Raw genomic sequence first — 15407 nt, forward strand, 5'->3', positions numbered from 1 at the left:
TTGAAATAAAAAAATACAATAATGTTAGTAATTCTGATCAAAACTGGTAAAACACCACTTGCACAACGTGAACCAACACATTCCCTCAGAATTGCGTTAGCTACTATTTATTTTCTGTTTTACTGTTTTTTAAGAAGCGTCCAAAATAAACGCAAAAATCCTCATGTTACATGCTCCAGTCGCCCAGCAGATCCATGTGCATTTTCCGTGAGGCTGCATTTTTCTTCTGTTTTTGGAAGGGGGTGGGTCACTGGTACTGGTAGAGGTGCTCATCCTATCTGGAGTATCCAAGGACAGCAGCAACAGTGACGTAATGGTTTCAATAAAGACATTTTGGGTCTGAGCATTTTTTGCAGCCTTCCTTGCAAGAGCCGATTGCCCAGAAACGGTGGGACAGCCCTCTCCTCATCCATCACCTTGCCTATCCCCCATTCTCCAGCAATTTGTACTTGATTTTATTGAAGAGTCAGATTAAGATCTGTGTTTAACAGCAAGGTTGTCCAGTCCTTATCACCTTTCTCTCCTGGACACAGATACACTCTGTGGAGCTTATCTCCCAAGCTGATACACTACGTCAATACCTCATGTCCCAAGCCCAGTTACACTAGACCCAACCTCTATTGCAAATGGTGATAAAGGCAATATTACCCTTGTCCCTAAATACTGGCAGCATTTACTACTCTCAGAAGCCACTCTCAGGAACACAAACACACACTGGACTATGATAATACATCATCTAAGCAACCGGTGAGCTAAGTGATATCTCTTTTGGCTAATATTTATTTTTTATGCTTCTCTCGGGAGGCACTTGGGATATAATTTAAATACACTTTAACAACAAGTGTTAACAACAATTTCAGTTCACTAACTTCAGTAATGCATGGGGCATACTTGCTGCAGCTGAGTGCTTTATTTACTGGCTAAGTTGTAAAAGCAACGTCATTATTCATGCATTTATTATGAAGTTACATATGTTACAGAAACCCGAAGCTTAATCTATTCTCTACACCAAAGAGGAGACTGGATCACATAAATCATCGGAGAGGTGAAATTTGTCAAAGGCATTGATTATGTAAGTAAATATTACACAAATCATTTGTCAACTTTTATAGGAGGACAACATGTCAATTGTTCACAGTAACATCTCCGCAAACAAAGAACTCAATTATACCCGTAAAGCAATTTCACTTAAAAAATACCTACATTGCTTATTACTAATAGTGTACTTATAATTCATATGAAGAATACGATGGGCCCTTAAAGTATTTAATTAAGGAAAGTGAAATAAGACAATAACTGAAAATGCCGACGAGGAAAATGGGGAGGCAGGCCAGACTGGCATAAAATAAACCTCTAATGGCCAAGGATTACAATTTCAACAGTCCAAAAACTGTGCTTAAAAAAGATTTAATCTGATCTCTGGTGAGGGTCTTTTTTTTATGATGACATAAAATAAAGATTATTAATTTAAGACCTCCAGGTATCTGATTCTATTTGCGGTAAAAATCTGTCTGCCAAGCAGCATTATTTAAGCCGTGCTGTTTGTTAAGAAAGTAATCCTCATCCTATTAAAGGCAGCACACATGCAAGATGTTAATATAAACAAGACGAGCTTCCTTAGGGTGTTGACATTTGTTTTTACTGTACCTCAACACAGACATGCGGCTTGTACTTATCTCGCACTAAATAAAAGATCACAGCTCACAGGAAACAATAGGTGCAACAGCAAGAAAAGACGAAATCCTGGAGTAATGCACGCACACAAAAGAAACCCTCTATTGTTATGCCTTAAGCATTTTGATTTATATTTCTATATTGTTTCCCTCAGCTTACACATACATTTTTAATGAAGGAGAGCGGAGATATAGATCATAGAATGATATGTGCCCCCGTTATTCTTGTCCAACTATTTTATATATAAATCAAACCCCCGTAAGCACGACAAAAGGCGTCAATCTAATATTGAGCCACATGCAAATCACTTTTAAGCAAACACCTTTTTCCGGCTGAGGCTGGGAGGTTGGCGTGCTCGTTGTCATCCAGTTGGGGGAAATGTGGGCGTGTTTTTTAATGACTGCGGTCAAAGACAAATGCAAAGCAGATACGCAGGCAGACTTCCACAGCCAAGGCACACGGTTTGGAACGAGAGTCCCTGATTCCGCCAGGGAAGACGCCCTGCCAAGGGGTCACCCCCCCAGGTGCCTGAGGCTTCCCACAGGGCTCCCTGCCCCGACACGGACAGCTGGAAAAGCGCTGCAGCTTTTTCTGAAGCTATTGAAACACATTGATATTACTACTATTATTACTGTTACTATTATTATTATTACTACTACTATTATTAATATTATTATTCCTATTACTGTTATTATAGCAACATCATTAACAACAATAATATTACTGCTGCTGCTCCTCGTCCTTGCGATATCGCCCAGCAGGCAAATGGAATGGATTTCCCGGATGTGGAAAAGGCGTGGCAAGCCGGCACGCCAGCTCGGCCTTCCATCGCGCTACGGCACGCCGCCCCTTCCCTTCCCCAGCCCTGGTCCTGCCGCCTCCTCCGGCAACGATGACACCACGAGAGGAGGATGTCGTTATTCAAACAGGGCCTTCCGCGATGACGGCAATATCTGGGGCTTTACAATCCAACACCTCTGGGTCCCGAGCGTCCGCACAGAAGGGAACTACAGAGCCTTCCAAATAACACGTTTGTTCCACTTAAAAAAAATAAACCTAATAATTCCTAATTCCTGATAATAAGCAGGTTAATGACACTCGTCGAGGCTGCGCTGTTTTCTGCATACTGGACGGTGCTGCAGTAGTGACAATAAGACATCAGATATTCCATGATCGCAAACGGCACCTAGGCGTTTATCTGGCCCTTTTGCGGTGCAGCCCGCGAGGATGGGGAAAACCGGGATATCCGTTTTCACGAATGAGGCTTTTCTTTCCTTGGGATCCATCCCCCAAAGCAAGGTGCCGACACCAATAACCGTTTCACAGCCAGCTCGCAGAGCTTGTTTCTGCAGGATCTTTGTGCCGAATCACACTGCCTCGAGCCTGTGCAATGACCTTTCCACGGGACTAGTTCATGGACGAGTGGGAACAAACATTCAGCCTTGAATACAACATTCACAGCACATGTGGTTTATTTCAACATATTCCAACTGCTGTGAAGTCAATGTTTTAAGATGATGATTATAGTATTATTATTATTATTATTATTATTATTATTATTATTATTATTATTATTAAAAGTTCCACAGCCTTGTGTTTCTTTTCAGCATGGAATAAACCTTTACTTGTTTATTATTATTATTATTATTATTATTAGCATTTGATCCATAGTTTACTAATGTCCTAAATAGAAGTATTTCTTTCAGAAATTAGACTTGTAAAGCAACAAGTTAAACTGTATAATCTGTTGAACTGTACAATCAGTTCTTCAATAAATTTATCGCATGTAAACAATTTTGAGGAGCGACTTAATCTGCCAAGTAGTGAAGCTCACATCACACACTACAATACCATAATGAATAATAATTTGTGATCATTTTATTTGTCCAGAATTTCTAAAAATGAAAATCTATAGATCTTAAACAGTATGTCAAAAAAATAACAACTATTTTTTTTCTTTTTAAATAAAAAAATATATGAAAACACCATTAGCCATTAAAATTTAAACTTACTTACTTAGGAATAGCAGATTTCATTCAATAAAATGTTCCTGACCTGGAAAAGCAGCATTCTTAGAATTAGCTTTTGCCCGTCTAACGGCACTACTATGTAATACATTTACCTTGTTAAAAAAAATTAAAAATGGTGTTAATGGATGTAACCAATTTACTCAAATGGATGTAAATAAAAAACATTTGACAACATTTCTTTACTATATATATTGATAGAAAAAGGCCTTTAATATTAAATTAAGCAGTATATGCACACTTCTGTGCAAACAGACACAGCATTATTTGATCTTACAACAAGCTAAACACACCAAGGAATTTCTGCTGCTCAAAACCAGATGTCTGAAATTGAAAGTACATCCCAGTTAATCTGGACTGTTAGCCGGCAATTTTAAGGTCAATACCATTCTAAAATATTTCAAGCAAATTTGATATCCTTTTTAATCTCCCATGCCAGAGCAAATGAATAATGAGTTGAGAGCGTCCAGGCTGGGGGTATTAATCTTGCTACATACTGTGCCCCATGTGACCACAAAGGTCAGGGGCTAAACTGGAATCCCTTGACCTCTGTCCACCTCTCTCGGCCAGCAAGTAAGGGCTGGAGGGAGATCGCTTTCCTTGGGTTGATCTCTGCAATTTTTCCCAAGTTCAGCACTCCAGTTTTTTTTTGTCTTCTTTGGGAAAAGGCTCGGCCCCGGACGATTCCCGGCAAGCCCAGAGGGCCGAGCTAGCGGACAGGACTCTGTGTCCGGGCCTGCTGACCCTACGGGCCGGTCTGGTGTGGTAGGTCACAGCGCCGTGGGCACGGCAGCCAGGTGAGGTCACGGCAGCCAATCCCGAGGCTCCGCCGAGGCGTGAAAGCACACACAGCGGCAGCTCGGCCCGGAAAACACCCCCTGTGTCATCCGAGCGATTTTCTCAAAGACGTGACCTGAGAAAAAAGATCCCTGAAATGTCGGGGATGTGTTGTGGTGTGTCCGGGAGCGAGAGTGCGTGGGGTGTATTCGAACCGCGGGACACGCACGGGCGTCCTCACGGCACAGAGCCGGGGGGCCCTTCTGGCAGCGCCGCCGCTCCAGCAAAAATAAAGGGACAGAAATAATAACAAAAGCAATTGTCCTCAAGATTTTGAGTGCCAGGCCAATAGCCCTTTACATAAAACACACAAAGTAACACTGTACTCACATGAATCAAATGCCACCTCTTACTTGAGAAGCAAGCAAAAAAAAAAAACTTTAAAGCAACTGTTCCAGGAGGCAGGAAGAGAAAGAAAAAGAAAAAAAGAAGTATGGGAGGACCACCTGTTGTCTATTATTTTTACATACTGCTTACTCATAAATCATAACACAGGGTAATTAATCAAGCTGTCAAAAAGAGGGTCAGGGGTCACATGCTGGGGTCAGGGGGTCGGGGCTGGGCTGATAGAGGTCAGGGTCACACTGCATTCCTCATTATCAAGTTGGGATGAGAGAGGGCCCGAGCAAACAAAAGCGAAAGCAGATGGAGAAGGACGGATGAAAGAGAAAGAAAATTTGACAAAGAAAAGTGAAAGAAACTGTCAGCCGCGTGCAAATGAAGACAGGGAACCAATTCGAAGAGGTGGCTGAAAAGAGACAGACGAAAAAAAGACTACAAGATGTTTCTGCGGTAAAAAAAAAAGCAAAACGGGCACAGAAAAGTAGAAGCACGAAGACTTGGAGGATTTTTTTGTTCAAATAAAAATGTTAGGAATCAGCTGTGGCTCATGCGATTGCGATCAGTTTGTTTCGCTGTGGAAGGGAATGACAAAGCACCAGGACAGAGCTCTGTCTGTGTGCGGTATCGCCTCAGAAACCAGAGAGATGGATATTTAAAGACAAAAAGGCCATTCGAGCCCTGTCCAAGAACGCTAGACAGCTTGCAGACATTTCTGAAAGCCTTCTAGTTAAATGTCAGCGAAGACAGTCTTAAAAATTAATGTTTTACATTATCTAACAAGGATTTTACAAAAGTCCATGCAAAACAAAGCCTAATTTTGTCCTGTATTTCATTACAAAAAATGCTCATTTTGGAAAAAAAATTGGAATGCGCCACTTACATTATTCTTTTTTAACCTGAATGCATCTGAACTACATTCCCTCACAGAATATAGTCTCTCACACACTGTACGCATGTATTTTTTAAACTTAACTTTGCATTTCTCCTTTTTGCTGTGATTACAGCTTGTTTATATACTATCAAACATACACAAAACTTATGTGACAAGAATGACAAATCACATCAAAGGCAATAACGCTAAACCTACTGAACCACCACCAAATTTAAATTGTTCGCTTGAATTATTGAAATTTAGGTTTGAACAATCAAGGGGAAAAAATGAAGAGCAAGCAAGATAAGGCAGGGAGAAAACACAAATCTGCTAACATACACACATACATATTTACAGCACTGTTTCTTACAGTCCGGCACAACTGGGCTTCCAAATGCGCACTGGAAAATATATTCTATAATAACGCCTCTGCTGGATTAGATGCAGAATACTGTGCAAAATTAGCTGTCACCCTTTCCTCAAAATCTTTGTTAATCTTATTTCCAGTGTTTGCAGATTTATCAGCACATGCATCAATGTCAGCTCCTTGGTTACTGAGCCGCAGTACTTGGGAGAAGATATAATTAAAATGTTTTGGCACAGAAAAGGTGAAACTGTGTCTTCCCCTATTCCCCAGGGAGTCAGTAAAACATGTAGCATGTAATGACAAACACTCTTGTCCAAAGCCATGACAATCTAGGTCAGCGGACTGCTTCTTGCTTAATGACATTCGCTTTGCACTTATTTGCACTTACACATACTGTCTCCAGCATGTGCACTGAACTTTTAATGGGCTTTTAACGCAAGAACCGAGAGAGAAAAACTTCCACAATTCCATTAAACCTAACATTATAAGACTATTGAAAGTTTTACTGATATAAATTGACAACTTATTATTAGTAGTAATAGCAGTAATAGTGGCCATAAATGTGAAAATAGTGCAATTATAAACTGCTTTGTGGTATGACCTTTGTAAACAAGAATACAGACATATCAATTCCAGTTTGAGTGCAGTTGATTGGTTAACACTAAGGTCTTTAAAGAGTTCGTTTAATATAAAAACGTGAATGATTTCCAAGAACAGACAGTACTGTGCATTCAATTCTGATTAAAGAGTCTTTTGGTTTTAAATAAAAATGCAACAGACACTCCACTGTTCCTTTGGCAATAAGATTCAGCTGGATCTCGTTTAAAATCAGGTATTTCCTTTGGTTTCTCTGGGGTTTAAAGCTCAGAAATGAGATCACTGCACTCTCTCACAGCACTTCTTGCAAACGCGAGAAAATAGAGAATACTTATTTAAAACACAGTGCCGGGGCTTTAGTATAGACCATACTTTACTAGAACTTAGAAACATCACCAAATACTTCTTCATTGTGTTTAAATCTTCCTGCTCCCTATAACATGGTGGGGCACCTAGTACAGTATGTCTTCAGAGGGAAGGCTGGACCAGGAACCCCTTTAGATTGTTTTGTATCAGATGCAGTAGCAGAAGCACAAGGAATCTGAATTCTCTGACTGTTAACTCATTAGACGCTCAGCCCTGTGCAGGAACACGCGCCTGCAGCTTGACTCTAGAGGCCCTTGGAATTCAGAATATTGAATTGAATTTAATTACAAAGCATTTAGGATGTTGTGTACAATCCTGGTCACCGCATTACAGAAAAGACGTTGCTGCTCTGAGATCGGTCCTGATCTATTCAGGGGCTTGAGGGACTGTCCCACACTGACAGGCAGAAGGAACGGAAAGCCTGGGTTTGTTTACAGGGACTGGACCAAATTCAGAATAAAAATGGGGATTTTCTTTCCATCGGCACAAACATGGGGATTTTCTTTTCCGTCTGCAGGAGCAGGAACGCCTGCCTGTGCAGGTGGCAGGTGCGCTCTCCGCTGTGGTGCGAGTGCGCGTGTGTGTCCCCTCCTCGGGCTCCCCAGTCGCAAACTGCGAGGTGTCCCTGTCACCGCTGTCGGCCGGAGCCGTAGGAAGGCTTGTCAGCAATCGCCTACCTGTCCCACTCAGGCTCCGGAGTCCCGCAGGAAATATGGGGAGGAAAATGAGAAAGACAGAGCGCCTGACAAGGATCAAGCGCACTTCGCTTCCCCCATCCTTCCAGTGCCATCCTTTTGCCTTCTTCTCCATGATGTTAATAATAAAAGGGAATGTCAACCGATGGGACCTGTGCAGTGCTCCTGAATTTGGAAGGGACTCTGTGACTCAGTTTTCTGGAGGAGATGACACTGAAATGAAATGGCTATTTCACAAATACTCTGCCAGACTTGAAGGTGGTGCAGCACTATGCAGTGCCAACATTTCCTTAGGGGAGGCTTTAGTACATGTGTTAGCGCTGCAGATGGCTTCTTACACGGACTGGCCAGACATTATCCAGGACTGTAAAAATATAAATAAAAAATATTCCAGGCACAAAGTTTTTTTGAGTTTTGTCTTCTCCCAGGATGATCCAGAGTTTCTAGACACTTGTCTTTGAATCAGGTGGAACCTGAGCTGGTTTTTATCAGCGTCTACTTGAGATCAAAGTCTTACTGGACACTCTCACAGTCCAGCATTACAAACAATATTACCGTATGCCAGAAGACTGTCCACTTACGTCCACGATGTTCATATTCAACAAGTGGCAATCTTCCTTACACTCTGGGCATGAGAAGAAGAGCACAGGCAGTAGGCCAAGGAAAGAAAGATGCACAAAAACGACACCACGCTTACTTCTGAATGTCTCTTGTTTTTCAAGACATTTTCTTTCCACAAAAACAAGGAGAGCTTCCTGACGTTTGGGCTGGGTGACAGCGTTTTGGCAAATCAGCGATAACAAAGCTATAACAATGCCATCAACGCAGCAGCTCTTAGGATTAATCAACAGACACAGCAGCTGATGTGCAGGAAAGATGCACATACTTTATTCTGTGGGAACTGCATGGCACACATAAACATTTTCCCTGTTTACCAAACTGACAAACCCTTTAAGATTTGGTTATGAGTTTTTAACATGTTTCGGGAGCTGGTCTAAAAGCTCAAGCACTGAATTGTGAAATTCGTCTTTTTCCCTTCACATGTCTCAAAATGACAGATGTGCCAGGGCCGACAGGATCGGCAATGCTGAGCTGAGGTGTCGTCCCTGCATCCCCCCACTCGCAAATCCACGTGTGCACACCGCTATCCAGCAGTGCTGCTGGAGAGGAGCCCTTCGGCACGGTGACACTCCGCATGGTCCCCAGCAGAGCTCTGCATCACCCCATGGCCCCCACTTCACACAACCCCATACCCAGACAAACACACAGCACAGGCCTGGGCCCCGCGCAATGCAAACACGTGACTACACAGGAATATATACCTGTACAACCGCTTACCGACTCCACAATGCTCAGCCCGTTCCCTTTTCTAAATAGTTTACAAATGTGCGGTCTCCAGGAAGCATACGCACAGTCAGTCCGAGGTCCCTGCAGATCATTAAAAGTTCGGATTTATTTATTTTCCCGACAGAAGAGAAAGTAAAAGAGTAAAGAGTTAAGCTGAGCTCCATGGTTATCTGATTAATTTAGGAGCACAGGTCTCTGAAGTGAACGACGTGCTGTTCTAAGAAGGCTCAGAATTCACAGCCCTTCCAGCACCAGCTCAGATCACAGAGTCTCGACCAGAAATGTCAAGAATGCGAAGAGGCGGCTTTAGCAGAGAGGACACAACTTTAAGTGTATAATGCTAGCTTACACTAGGCCGCTTATTCCTCTCTTCATTAGTGAGAAAATGGACTCTCGTAAATGCTTGTTAAAATCCCTACCTACACTCCTCCAGTTAATGTGAGTGATCCATTTGTGTCCATTTCTGCCTGACAACGCTTACTGGAAGATTAATTGTCCTGTGTCAAACTGTAGCAACCCTGTCCCCCTCTCATTTCCTTTCCTCTTTGCTGTAGAAGTAATAATGGACCTAGTCTTTTGTTGTAACACTGTGATTAGGGGGAAAGGAAAAAAAAAACTGCCCTTCACAACTTCATACAAGTGTAGATTTTGGCTTATAAATTAAAATCACTTGACTACATAAAGTGGGGTTATTAATTAATCTTCGTAAGAACTAGAATATAATGAATAGCTTATTAATATTTCTCATTTTACCCTGCTTTATCTTCTGTTCCCACACAGGAAAAAAAAAAAGAAAAAAAATTAAATGTTTTAAAGACATCCTAGACAGGATCAGTAGCTCAGCTCACAGGTCATTCTGTAGCTTTTACAGGAATGACAATAATTCACATAAAAACTTCAGTGTTCATAATTGCTGCTCATTACCTGGCTATTGAAGGAAACCCTGCCAGAGAAATCCTGCTGCTGTTTGAGTGAGAAAAAGCCGATGCTTATGTAAGCACTCTGCAAACAGTTGCAAATTGCACTCTGGCTGAAAACAGAATTCCGCAGTAATATCCTATAAAAATGCACTTTTTTCCTCCGGTGTGGATATGGGCTAAATACTACGTGATCGCCCAGATCCCTCTCAAAAAAAAAAAGGAAAAAAAAGTTTTAAAAAACTGTGTGGTGAAAGAAAACCGTATTGTGAGTAACTGGCAGTATCTCATTAAATCGCTCAATTGTCTAATTGTCTTCAGCGGACCTCCAAGAGACTTGTATATTATACTCATTGCAATTAACCAAACAAAAGATTTAAACCGCCGGAGCATTCTGGAAATGTTCAGCCAGGGCTAAAGAAGTGAAATTATATTCCAGGATTGGCCAAATGTCACAAGGGGTGATATGCATGTGCTCATTTCATCTGCAGCTTTGTGCTGGACCTGTCTATTTACTGCACTACAGCTAAGCACTCTGAAGGCCTATTCACTCATGAATCCTTTCAAAAAAGTGCTGAAGCACCCCTTAAGCCCACTTAACTACCATTTTCACACACTCTCCCCGCTCTCCTTTTTGTCCTTGCTTCCATTACATCAAACACAGGAACAAAGCAAGAGAACAGAACCTCCGAGGCGCAGAATAGACCCATCACAAATATTAATTTGAAAAGGTGTTGAAGTGCAGAATCTGCTTTTATGCACAAGGACAACTTGCAGTTTTTGTGGGAGATTCTCTCAGCTGCAATAAGCTTGGTTTTCAGGCAAAGGAGAAGCAAAGACTCAAAGTGCAATTATACACAAGGAACGGCTTCACATTCTACAGTGCTAAAGACTCAGAGCAGACCATTAAATGGACTCTGTATATGATGTTGTATTCACTCTATAGTTGTATTAGAGAGAAACAAAAAAAAAAAGCGAAGCCAGTGTGAAACCATGCTTTCCCACATAAGAAAGAAACATAGGAAATTTAATTTTGTATTCAACTCTTAATGATCCTTTTCTAGAGAATCTTTCTTTGTTCTGTGGCTTTTCAATATAGTGCTAAATTGTTACTTAATTTTGAAAACAACACCTTCCATTGTTTTGTAACTCTAGAGATGACATATAAAGAAATCAGAATATGCCGCACGTAATTCATGTCTCCTTGAGAAGACGGTGTTGTTTTATGAACTGCTGTATAGCACAGGCGTTTTGTGTTCCAGTTGCACCTGAGCACAGATAATGGCATGTCAGCCAAAAGAGATTTCGCCTTGTTAATTCATTTCCCTACTGCTAGCAAACGCAGGGACCCCCCAGTCCTGGAAAACAGTTCTCCATGTGCATCCGTCTGTGATCTCAGTGCACATGGCCCGGATCATGCCATTGTGAAAACAAACTCTTCGTCTTTTTTCTTCTTTTCTATTCGGCGAGGACATTTTCCAGATACAATGCCACCTTTACGTCTTCCAGCAAAATGAACTGGTTTCTTAAAATCGACGGAAACCCAGGGCATTAAATAAGCAGTGCAGTACAGGAGTATCACTGCTCTGAATGTATGAGGGGATGTGTCCAACTCAGGAAAGATCCCCCCTCCCTTTTTAGGATATTTAAAATGGCTGAAGTCATCACTTCCAGAAAAAGTGCAATTCATATCATATCCAAAATTGTCACAAATTCTATGAATAGCATTTGAAGGGGGTGTTCAAACCAGTTGCTTTGCACTTTACACCGCCAACGACACTGCAGCTCCCCGAACCTTCCCCTCCCTGGTGCAAAGCCATGCTTCTGTTTTAAGTGGTGTCTCTTCAAAGGGAGCTAGCAATATTAAAATATCAGGCAACTTCAAAAAGGACCAGTCCCTGCTTAAAATGCAACAGCAGAGGGGCTGGGGTTTCAGATTGTGTTGAGCTACCTGCAGTTTAAGAATTATTCACCTTTCCAGAAATAATCTCTGAATCATTCCCAGCACGATGCAGATCTGCAGTTCAGTTCTGGTGACACGGTGCTTATTAAATTGAAATATTACTTTCTTGTCTCCGTCTGAGTCCCCTGAGCCCACACCCTGCCACCCACCATCCTGTCCATTTCTCTAACCCCCCCCCCCAAACCTATCCGATAAAAAAAATACAAAACACCCAATATGCCTTTTTTCTCAGCCTGACTTTCCGCCTGATTAAAAAGTGCAGTAAAACCTCATTTTAATCTAAATCCTGGCTGATTCGCAGGTGTTCCTGGGGGTTACAATTTTATCAGGAACATAACTGCCTCTGCCGAGATCAAAACACCTCACAGCACGCCGGCAACTTCATGGGCCATGGCCACTCAATGGGTAGCAGGCTTCTTGCAGGCTTCATGATGAAATACAAAACAGCCAGCAGGAATCTATATCGTATTCAGACCTGATGAAATGTTGTCCCCTCCCATCCCCCAAAATGCATACACACATACAATTACTGATAATCTGCTTACACAGTCAGACTGCGGTGGGTTTGCTAACATTAACTGCAAACAGTCTTTTGACAGAAAATGCGACCAGTCACCAGGTGTCCGGTAATAGTTAAATGAAAGCTGCATTATTTTGTCTGCCACACATACAGAGCTTAAAAATTTCACACACTATTATCCTGAAGTGAAAACTACTGTCGGATTCAGTTTCAAAGGAGGAAAAGAAAACGGAATGTTTCAGAACAATTGCAGCAAGATAATTGCTATAAAGAAAAGGACAGGACAGCACTCGTCTTAATGGCTTTGCAATTTTTAATTTTTTTTCTCCACAAAACACTGCTTTTAAGTTTCATTTTGAAATATAAAAGCTCAGAGGTCCTGGAATGTATGACGGTCTATAAAGTAAGACATAACTGAAAGGGTTGTAAAGCAGCAGACTGAACATAATGTTTTATATATGAAGTATAATCTCTAATCGGAATCTTTATGTGAATTAAAGAGCTGTGACTACAGTATATAACATATCTGTATTCCGCATGTAAACTCTCACTTGCCATGTTTAAATGTCATTAAATGCGCCTAATAGCCAGTATAATTTACTGACATATCTCTTTAATTACATTTTTAATTGGGCACACTTTTCTTTATAGAGCACTGTTTACTTTTGTTAATGCAAATACTGGAGGCATTATAAAGTGACACTGCAAACATTCGGCTCCTAATCCTCCATTTAATTTTGCTTAAAAGGAGTCTTTAAATTTTCTTTAATTGTAACTGGTGAGGAGATTGGAGGGGGAGAGGGAGAAGGAAGGAAGGAGAGAGAGAGGCTGAGATGCTGTGAGATTTGTCTCAGCACCTCAGCACACTATGTCTGGCAATTGTAAAAGCCAGTGGGGCTGAATTTCTATAGGTCAGCTCTGCCTGATCTCTCTAAACCTTCAAAATCTCCCCTTGATCTTGGCAAACACGGCACATCACAAAGTTATTTATGCATTCATTTATCTTTTCATCAAGGGTAGCTTATGTGGTCTTTACTGTCTTTGCTTTCTCATCATCTTTATAGAACAGCATCTGCATTGTATACACTTGCAACAGGGATAATAGATTGCAGTTATAATACCTACAATCCCAGAGAAGAAGGGGCACAGCAAATGACCACAAATGTACCCAGGCCCAGCCCAGGCCCTGATGAATAAAAATGAAGATCTTGTCAAATGATGAAGTGACAGGTTAATTTGCAGCCCAGGGATTGTGAGAACAGGCGAAGGGATGCTCAGCTGTTCCAGTCTGTAAGAAGGGTGCCACCTATCTACCCAAAAGTGTATTGCTGCGTGCTTCAAGATAAATACATGTGATCTTCCTTTAGTTTCATAAAAAACGAAGGAGAAAAAAATCAGAGGAATGGAACTGATGATAAAAGCACATGGGAGATTAGACACAGACAGTTGCTTTCGAAACCACAAAACATGATTTTCAACAAAGGGCTGCAGTATCAAACAGTGATACAAAGCCTGGAGCAGTTGTCTGCTCTCATGCCAAGTTTCTCTGCTTTAATTTTGCTGCCCTGTGGTTCTCAGCTCTGACATTAAGATCTGCACGGCCACCAGAGATAATTATTCCAACCTTCAGGCCATCAGCCGCTCATTTTTGATCATGGATATATAAAAGCTGTATTTTTTTTCTTTCCACCTTCCCAAGGCTTCCAAGTCGATACGAACAAGAGGGCAAAAACAAGCAATTCCTTTAAGCACCCAAGGAAACCTGGAGCGCTCTCTGCATTGTGAACTTTGGCTCGTTAGACAGTAATAAAGTTCATCTAAAGCTTCTGCATCTTTCTTTCTCACAATAAAGAGGCTGCAGTTTAGTGACTCTGCAGATCTACTGAATAGGAAGGAAAGTCGTCAGAATAAAACAAGTAAACTGATAGCCCTGTTACGGCCTTAGGTCTGTCTGCATGCAACTGCCTGTGCAAAACACATGTGCGTCTCTCTTCTATCTTCCTACAGACTTCCAGACAGACGGAGAAGAAAGGCAAGCGGGCAGGCAGGAAGGGAAACATGCACATAGCCGGAATCTGCACACCGGGCAAAACAAAATTCCCTAACGTAACACTGTTACAGCTGGAATAGCTATTAATGTAGATTTAAATCCGGGACAGACGAGCACGACCTCTCGTTACACTGAAGTGAACGACTGCACAATCGAGTCGCAAGAGGAAAGTTCAGATCCCTGCGAGGGAAAGCACTCCATAAACCGCACAGCAGCTAATTGAGCAGTCATTCACGATTCAGATTACCTGCATAACTGCAGCAATGGGGGATTTTTGATGCATTAGGGGTTAATCTAGTTGACAACACAGAGGGAAGGGATGTCTTTCAAGCAGCATGCTTGCACAGATACTAAAGTAAACATTTTTAATCGCCACTCAGGATCTTATCCAAACATTACAGATGAGATTGGTTTTTTAGACCACCTCACTATTTCAGTTACAGAATATTACGTCAACAGCAACAGTAACTGTTACTACACCAGGGATAAAATGGCAAATATCAGGTTTTAATGCACAGAAGTTTTCTTGCCTCTTAAAATATTGTAATATATACAGAAAGTATATAATGTATTGTAATATATGTATGTAGATGTTGAAGACAGAACTTGTGCATGTGTTATAAGATTATTTACCAGGTTAACTATAAGAACAGCGGTCATTCCTGTGTTCACTTATATTGCAAGGAAACATTTAATATGAGTACTGTAGCTGAACAATCCTCATTAGCTGAACTTCAGTTTTCACAGTTTGAGCAAATGAAAAGACTTAAATTATGGCCTGTAAAATTCAAAAGAAACACACCACTGATGAAAAACAAGCTTTTGTTATTAAAC

General features: G+C 41.4%; 1 protein-coding gene and 1 long non-coding RNA gene across 3 annotated transcripts in view; one reads left to right on the forward strand and one right to left on the reverse strand.

Moving 5' to 3' along the window:
• The window catches only part of arb2a (ARB2 cotranscriptional regulator A), a 184978-nt gene that overhangs the window by 111318 nt on the left and 58253 nt on the right, over positions 1–15407 (reverse strand). The window lies entirely within an intron of this gene.
• On the forward strand, positions 664–3599 carry LOC148673825 (uncharacterized). Its single transcript, XR_015936223.1, has 3 exons — positions 664–747; positions 981–1072; positions 2372–3599. It is a non-coding gene; the product is annotated as an uncharacterized LOC148673825 (long non-coding RNA).

Source organism: Lepisosteus platostomus, chromosome 4, assembly GCF_059453375.1.
Source record: "Lepisosteus platostomus isolate fLepPlt1 chromosome 4, fLepPlt1.hap1, whole genome shotgun sequence".
NCBI lineage: Eukaryota > Metazoa > Chordata > Actinopteri > Semionotiformes > Lepisosteidae > Lepisosteus > Lepisosteus platostomus.